Here is an 8,695-nt window from a genome sequence, read left to right on the forward strand (position 1 = left end):
ACTTAACCACTTCATCTGTAAAAATGGGGGCAGTGGTAGTAGCATCTACCTCACAAGGGAATTGTGAGGATCAAATGAAATGATGTATACAATATGCTTTGCAAATTTTAGAGCATTATGTGAGTTACCAGCTCCTCTCTCTCCCTGATACACGAGGATGCTCATCTCTATCACCCCAAACACAACTTTCATGCATGAATGAATGAGCCTTTAGGAAGTGGTTACTAGGGATGGAGAGAAAAGAGCTCCACCATCCCTGCTCTCATTCTAGGGGGGAATGACATCACATAGGTAGCGGGGTTGAGCTCCAAGTCACATGGAAAAGTCCCATGCTCCTTAGGGGACAGCATCAAAACAAAGTCTGTTCATGCCTCCTTATAGTATCCTTTCTATCTATTGATAAATATGTATCTGTTTCTGGTATTGAACTGGTTGATGATGCCAAGGATTTGGGTGTTACGGGTCCTTTTCTGGGTCTTCAGTAGCTGTAGGAGCTCGAGTATAGCATCTGTAGCATCAGTTAGCAGGGTCTACAGGAGCTGAGCTACAAACAGAACTGGTGGGTTAGGGTGGTCCTGCCATTCCTTATGGGAATGGGCTTATCTGCCTATTGGTGGCTGTTGATCGGCAACTGGGGTGGGGGTAGAGGTGCCGAGATCAGGATTCAGAAGGCTCACCTGTCTGCGGCTCCAATGACCCCCCTCCAAGCCCTTCCTCTTTCTCTGTTCTCCCAGTCCCTCACCCCTGCCTTGGCCTCCCTTCACGGACGAGGCCAAGGTTGGTCAATCCAACCTCAGTGGCCCCAGCCCCCTTGATTCATGGCAGCCAAGCTTACTCGGGCACCACTGAACACGGCTAGAGAAGGGCAGATGGCAGGGGCTTCTGGGTTCCCCAAAAATGTGTTTTCTAATACCATCAGCAAGACCTCTGCTGCCACCCTGGACCTTTGTTTCTTCCCAGATTGTCTGCCATTGTCTCCACAGCAGCTCCGTCCTCTCTCCTCAGACCTCCTCTGCCAGCCTTCCTAAGTCCTCCTCGGCAGACCTTGGCTCCTGCTTACTGAGAAGGCATGCACTGTGAAGACCCCCCCGGAAGGCTGGCTCCCTCCCTTCTCTCCTCTTGCTTCAACCTCATAGAGTTGGCCCTTCTTGCTCAGGCCACAGCCCTGTACTTGTAACCTCGATGCTCTTTTCTGGCATAGGATCGGAATGTCTGACCCCCTCCCCTGCCCACATGGTTGTTGTCTCTAGGGTTACAGCCCTTTGGGAGGCTGGACGGAGCCCCCTCACCAACTGAGAAGTGAAAGAACAGCAGGAGAGCAAGCAATAGCGTATCTGCAGAAGCATTCCGAGAGGGACGCTGGAAAAATCAATAGGAATCGGAGCGTTTCTGACGTAATTCATCAGTTTCCCTTAGGTTTGCTTGTATGCCGGGTAGTAAGTCTCTTTTGTCAGCAGAGAAGTCAAGATAGATGGAGGATGACAAGCTCCCCTGGCCCTCTTTGGGATTCACACATTCCCACTTGGAGGATGGAAGCTAATAAACTGTCAGCTCATGAGGAAAGATTCTATCTACTCATGAACGGAGACTTGAGGCACCACAAGGTCATCGCAGACAGACAAGCCTTGGTCAGTTGTGTCCAACTCTATGTCTGTCGGATACTGGAGTGGTTTGCCATTTTCTTCTCCAGTGTGTCCCCTTTTTACAAATGAGGAACGGAGGCAAACGGGGTTAAGAGAATTACCCAGGGTCACACTGCTCATGTCTCCGGCTGGATTTGAACTCAGATCTTCCTGACTCCAAGCCTGGTGCTCTATCCACTGTACCACTTAGCCACCCCAAGACAAATGTGAATGCAATATAAAGCTAAGAGGGTCTTCTGGGACTTCAAGGCCCTCAGCTGCCCCTCCCCTCTGACTGGGGGGCCCAAGGGTAGAATAATAATCTCTTCCGGAACCTGCCTCTGTAGAGGACTCAGAACTTTGGAGGTTTCCATCTGGGGCTCTGCTTGGTTTCCTCTACACAGAACATCATGCCCCCACAAAGGGTACCCTCTGGCTCCCCCTCCCCATCTTTTTCAGCTTCCTTTCACCATTAGATTGTAAGCTCCTTGAGAGCAGGAACTATCTTTTTCTTACTTGTATCCCCAGTGCTTAGCACAGTGTCTGGCACATAGTAGATGCTTAATGTTTATTGAATTGAATCAAAAATGCAACAAAGGCTAGAGGAGGAAGGTTATTCCTGGCTACTTCCTTTCATACCACCACTATCAGTCAGACAGTCAGTCAGTCAGTCAACAAACATTCATTCAGCACTAAGCACTGTGCTAAGGGCTAAGGATACAAACCTTCATCCCCATAGTCCAGGGGCCTACTCCTCTACTAATAACTAACCAATTTTGCTCCCAAGAACCCTGAAGGACTGTCCTTAGGATCACAGATTTCAAGCTGAAAGGTTAGCAGCTATCTAGACCAACTTTCTCATTTTACAGATGAGAAAATTGAGGCTCAGCGACTTTGCCAAGCTCACACAGGCACAGGCAGCTAAGTGGTGCAGTGGATAGAGTACTGAGCCCGAAGTCAGGAAGAACAAAGTTTAAATCTAGCCTCCAGTACTAACTCGCTATGTGACCCTGGGGCAAGTCACTTAACTTCTGCCTCAGCTAACTCAACCATAAAGGGGGGATGATAATAACGGCACCTGCCCCACAGGATTGTTGAGATAAGCAAATCAGATAATATTTGTAAAGCACTTAGCATAGTGTCTGACCCATAGTAGGTGCATCATAAATACTTGATGACTGAGATCAGAGGCCTTTAAAGCACTTTGCTTTCCTTACAATGCCATAGAAATGTTGATTATTGTTGTTGTTATTATTATTACTATTATATTTCCCAAGTTTAGTGCAGTGGCCCAGTTCAGCTACTTTTAGCTCAGCTCCATCCTTAATTTAATTTTTGAAGGCTAAGAAGAGAGATCCAGGGGATGAGGCTCAGAAAGGCAGATTGAATGTAGGATGAGTCTAGCCTCCTTTTTTTCATTAAAGCCTTCTAACTTTCTACTCTCCTAGCCTGGCCACAAAGACCTGAGAAGAAAATTTGAGGCACCACTTGGAAATGAGTGGGGTGTAGAGGGCTGATGCCTGAAACTGTTCTTTCTTTTTCTATCTTAAGTATTCTTTTTTACCATAACTATGAGGATCAATATTTATCAAAGAAATTTCAAATAAAGTTAATCTTTTTTTTTTTGAGAGGCAATGAGGGTTAAGTGACTTTCCCAGGGTCATACAGCTAGTAAATGTCAAGTATCTGAGGCTGGATTTGAACGCAGGTCCTCCTGAATCCAGGGCCGGTGCTTTATCCACTGTGCCACCTAGCTGCCCCCCTGTTCATTTCTTTAGTAGAGCAGCCTCAAAGACAGGATGGATGGATGGATGGATGGATGGATGGATGGATGGATGGATGGATGGATGGATGGATGGATGGATGGATGGATGGATGGATGATGGATGGATGGATGGATGGATGGATGGATGGAACAACATTTATTAAGTCCTTACTCTGGGCCAACACTGTGCTAAGTCCTGGGAATACAAATAGAAAGAAGCACACCACTAGGTGTCATTAGTGTTAACCCAGAAAAGGCCCAGGTGTATCATTATAGTATAGTCAGGATGCGTGATTATTCTCCCAGTTGGAAAGAGACAATTCTCTGACAATGGGCTGAGATGCTAGCCCTGTGCTGGGAAAAGTCACCCTCTTGCTTGCTGGCCCCCTCGTGGCTTGAACAAAGGGACACACAGGAAGGGGCAGGGCAGGGTCGACCACAGGTGTGTATTAGAAACAAGATAAAATGAATAAAGCTCATGCTTGGAAATGAGGACTGGTCACACCCTGTGAAAGGGGAAGGACATGAGGACCTTCAGTCTCTCCAGAGCTATTTTTTCCTCAATGTTCCATCCGCCTGATCATCAAGAGCCCACAATCTTAAAAAAGAAGCTTCAGTCTCCACCTTGCGTTTGCCTCTTTTGCCTCTCCTGCCTCTCCAGGCTCCCAGGAGGCCAAGCTTTGAGGAGCAGATCTGCTGATGTCCCAGGCCGTGGACCGCTACTCCACGTTATTCGGGGAAGGTCCAAGGGGCCAGATCTCTGAGATGGCCTTTCTCCTTTTTCTCAGGGCTCCCCTTTTCATCACACCCCAATCCCAAACCAGGCAATATGTCAATGCCTGCAGAGATGAGCAAAAACCTCAGTCCCATCAGCTGACCAACAAGGGGCCAAGCAGAGAGGGATAAGACACATGCTCCGTATGGTTTGGCACTGGCCAGGAAGTGAGGTGAGGCCTGGATCCCAGCAAGAAAATGGGGGAAAGCGTCTCTCAAAGACCAAAGTGGTTCCGGGAGGGATTTCTGGTGGGGGGAGGCAGAGGGGTTGGGGGGTAGCTGAAAAGCAGGCAGCGTGACTTAGAGGTTGCCAGGAGGGCACGCGGTGAGGTCTTGGGTGACGCTAAATTATTGAAGGGACTCACTCCTTCCCTACACCACCCCCCCCCAAACAACAAACCCCACGGCAGCATCCAACTAGCCCAGCCATCCCGCCTTTCCACAGCTCTCATTGGTAGGATGTTTGGGGCCGGCTCGTCATTTTGTTTTGTCTTTTATCAAGCTGAAATCTGCCTCTTGTAAACACCAGCCAGGTCTCCTGGCTCTACCCTCATGGGCCAGAAAGAAAATGATCCCTCTTCCACTCAGGTGCCAAAAGATGCTATCGTGTCCCCACCCACTAAGGTTTGGAGCAACCTCAGACAGGTACACAGGTCATCTGGAGTCCCACTGCTCCCTGCTACATACACAGAAGAGCTGAGACGAGAGAACATGCCAGAAGCTTTCTCTTCTTTTCACTGGCAAAGCACCCCCACCTTCTTCTTCCATTCCTGGGTCAGGGGAAGAGCCAGGGGACCACTGGGGCACTGCCTCAATCACCACGTGTCCAGAAGTGGCCAGGCAGCTCATCTCTGAAGTTTCCCAAGGCTCACACGTGCTCAGCCAGAACCAGACAGGGACTGTCCATATGCTCTGTAAAACCCACTTAGAGAGATTTGTTTTTCCTGTACACACCTGCAGGTCGATTCCTAACAAGGTTCTGGGGACCTAATCAATATTATACAATTGACTTTTTTTTTATTCCACTCTTGCCCAATTTTTGAAACTGAAGACTTTACATTTACCCTTATGAAATTTTGTTTTATTCATTTTGCCCAGTGTTTTAATCTGCTGAGACCATTTGGTATTCTGATTTGGTTCCCCAGCGACTCTCTGACTCTCTCTCTCTCTCTCTCTCTCTCTCTCTCTCTCCCCCCCTCCCTTGCCCTCTCTTACTCTTTCTCCTTTGTTTTCTCTGCAAATTTATGAAGCAAGCCATCCATGCTTTCATTGAAGTCCTTGACAAAAGCATTATACCACCCACAACCCTAGGAGTTAAGCAGAGATCTGAGGGCTGCTGAGCCTTGCTTTCCAAACTGTTCTCAAATTATCACTACTCTTTGAGTTTGCTCAGTCATAGGATCATAAATAAGGCAATAAGCATTTAATAAGTACTTGTTGTGGGCCAGGCATTGAGGAAAGACTAGGGATTAAAGAAAAAAAGCAAAAGACAGTCCCTACCCTCAAGGAGTTCCCTATCGAATGGGGGAGGGGGCACTAGGTGGCACAGGGGATAGAGCTTTGGCTCTGGAGTCAAGAGGACCTGAGTTCTTATGCCCAAAGGGCTATAAAGTTGTCCATACCCTTTGACCAAGCAATACTATTAAGTCTTTTTCCCAAAGAGATCATTAAAAAAAGGGAAAAGGACCCACATGTACAAAAATATTTATAGCTCTTCTTTTTGTGGTGGCAAGGCATTGGAAATTGAGGGGATGCCTATCAATTGGGGAATGACTGAACAAGTTGTGATATATGAATGTAATAGAATACTATTGTGCTGTAAGAAACCATGAGCAGGCAGATTTCAGAGAAACCTGGAAGGATTTACATGAACTGATGCTGACTGAGAGGAGCAGAACCAGGAGAACATTGTACACAGTATCAACAACATTGTGTGTCGATCAACTCTAATAGACTTGACTCTTCTCAGCAATACAATGGTCCAAGATAGTTCCAAAGGACTCATGATGGAAAATCCTCTCCAAATCCAGAAAAAAAGAACTATGGAATCTAGATGCAGATTGAACCATACTATAGCTTTTTTTTTTCTTTTTGGAGGTTTTTCATTTTTGCTCTGATTCTTCTTTCACAGCATGACTTATGCAGAAATATGTTTAATGTGATGGTACATATATAACCTATATCAGATTGCTTGCTGTCTTGGAGGAAGGGGAGGGAGGGAGAAAAATTTGAAACTAGAAATCTTTTAAAAACAAATGTTTGGGGCAACTAGATGGTACAGTGGATAGAGCACCGGCCCTGGAGCCAGGAGTACCTGAGTTCAAATCTGGCCTCAGACACTTAACACTTACTAGCTGTGTGACCCTGGGCAAGTCACTTAACCCCTATTGCCTCACTAAAAAAACAAACAAAAAGAAATGTTGAGGGGCAGCTAGGTGGTGCAGTGAATAAAGCACCAACCCTGGATTCAGGAGGCCCTGAGTTCAAATCCGGCCTGTCACTTAACACTTATTGGCTGTGTGACCCTGGGCAAGTCACTTAACCCTCATTGCCTTGCAAAAAACAAAAAACCTAGAATATATTTTTCCATGTAAAAAATGTTGGGGGGCAGCTAGATGGCACAGTAGATAAAGCACTGACCCTGGATTCAGGAGGACCTGAGTTCAAATCCAGCCTCAGACACTTGACACTTTCTAGCTGTGTGACCCTGGGCAAGTCACTTAACCCTCATTGCCCCACAAAAAAGAAAAAAAAAACAAATGTTGAAAACTATCTCTACATGTAACTGGAAAATAATAAAATACTTTTATGGGGAAAAAAAGGACCTGAGTTCAAATCTCACTCAGACACTTACTAGCTGTGTGATCCTGGGCAAGTCACTTAGCCCCCAGTTGCCATAAAACATCTGGATACATCTCCAGTTGTCCTGGTGTGTGTCTTGCCACTGGACCCAGATGGCTCTGGAGGAAAGAGTGAAGTTGGTGACCTTGTACAGCCCTCCCTTACTTAAACCCAATTCACTGCAAGTCATGACATCACCCTGATGTCCTCTTTGAGAAGGAAGGACATGCAGCAATAACCAAATGGGTGAGACAGCAAGCAGACACAAACAAGCTATACAGAAGAAACTAGGAAGTAATCAAGGACAGGGAAGCACCAGAATTAAGAGGGCTTTGGCAAGGCTTCCTGTAGAATACAGGATTTTAGTTGGGACTTGAAGGAAGCCGGGGAAAGCAGTAACTGGCTGAGATAAGGAGGGAGAGTGTTCCAGGTATGGGGCACAGAGAAAATGCCCACAGTCAAGAGATGGAGCATCTGGGATAATGGAGAGTAGCAGGATCATAGATTTAGAGCCAAAAGGGACCTCAGAGGCCATCTACACCAACCCCCTCTTGTCACATATGAGGAAACTGAGGCTGAGAGAGGTTAAGTCCAAGATCACATAAGCAGTAAAAGCATCAGAGACAAGATCTGAACCAAAGTCTTCTTGCTCTAATTGTACTGATTGTATCTAATCCCCCCTCTCTCTTTTTCTCTCTCCACACACACATTTTACAGATGAAGAAACTGAGGCTGGGGGAGTCAAATCACTTGTCCAAGGTGGCATAGCCTCTAAATGTGGTCCTGACCCCTGAATCAGAACTCTTTCTACTATAACATATATTCAAACTAATCCGAGTCATTAATGAGCTTCCCACTCAGTCTCTTCCTTGGACTCATACATAGAATTCATGTATTCTGCCTCTGGATTCCTGGTGAAAGGGATAGGAGGAGTGGGCTGTGCTCCCTCCCACCCCTCCTCCACTGCTCTTCCCACGTGGAGCACAGACTCAACTAGTCAAGGCTGCCCCTTGACTGCCCTTTCCTCTTTCTATTTTCTTCGCGAGGAGGTATCCAAGCATCAGCCTTGAGGTGGGCATGTTCACGCTTGGACGTGACCTTGCGAGTTCAAGAGAAGCCTCCAGAATCACTGTTTCTGGAGCCATATGCTCACCCTCCTGATGTCATTGGGTCTCTTCGAGAAAGAAGGATGAACAATACCTCCAAGCCTGGCTTTCTACTTGTGGCTAATATTCATTCATTCATCTACTTAGCAAAGGAAACAAAAAGGAAAAGGCAGCCAGGATTTCGGGTGGAAGCTCACCTAGTTACCTGCCTGTCCTTCTCCTGGAGTCTCACTACCTTCTGTGGGGAGATTACTAAGAGGGCGGGATTTCATCAATAAAATATGACTGACATCTTTTACCCAATTCTGGCCCAGTTTTTGCAGCTGAATTGGTTTTTGTTGTGGTTGTTTTAGTACGTCTTGATCCTGTCTCTTCTGTTCTGCTGTAGATCACCTCAGATCTTTCGTACTGAAGAACTCTAAAGGCAGGCAAATGATTGATCTAAATATGAAAAGTTTAAAAAATCCATATTCTCTTTCATCATTTACAGGAAAACAAGAGTTGAAATTGTTCATTTCCCCCAACAAGTAGCATATATTTCATTTGCACTTTCTGTGAGAGACACATTGTACTCTGTATCATTTAAC

This window comes from Dromiciops gliroides, chromosome 3 (genome assembly GCF_019393635.1).
Source record: "Dromiciops gliroides isolate mDroGli1 chromosome 3, mDroGli1.pri, whole genome shotgun sequence".
Classification (NCBI taxonomy): domain Eukaryota; kingdom Metazoa; phylum Chordata; class Mammalia; order Microbiotheria; family Microbiotheriidae; genus Dromiciops; species Dromiciops gliroides.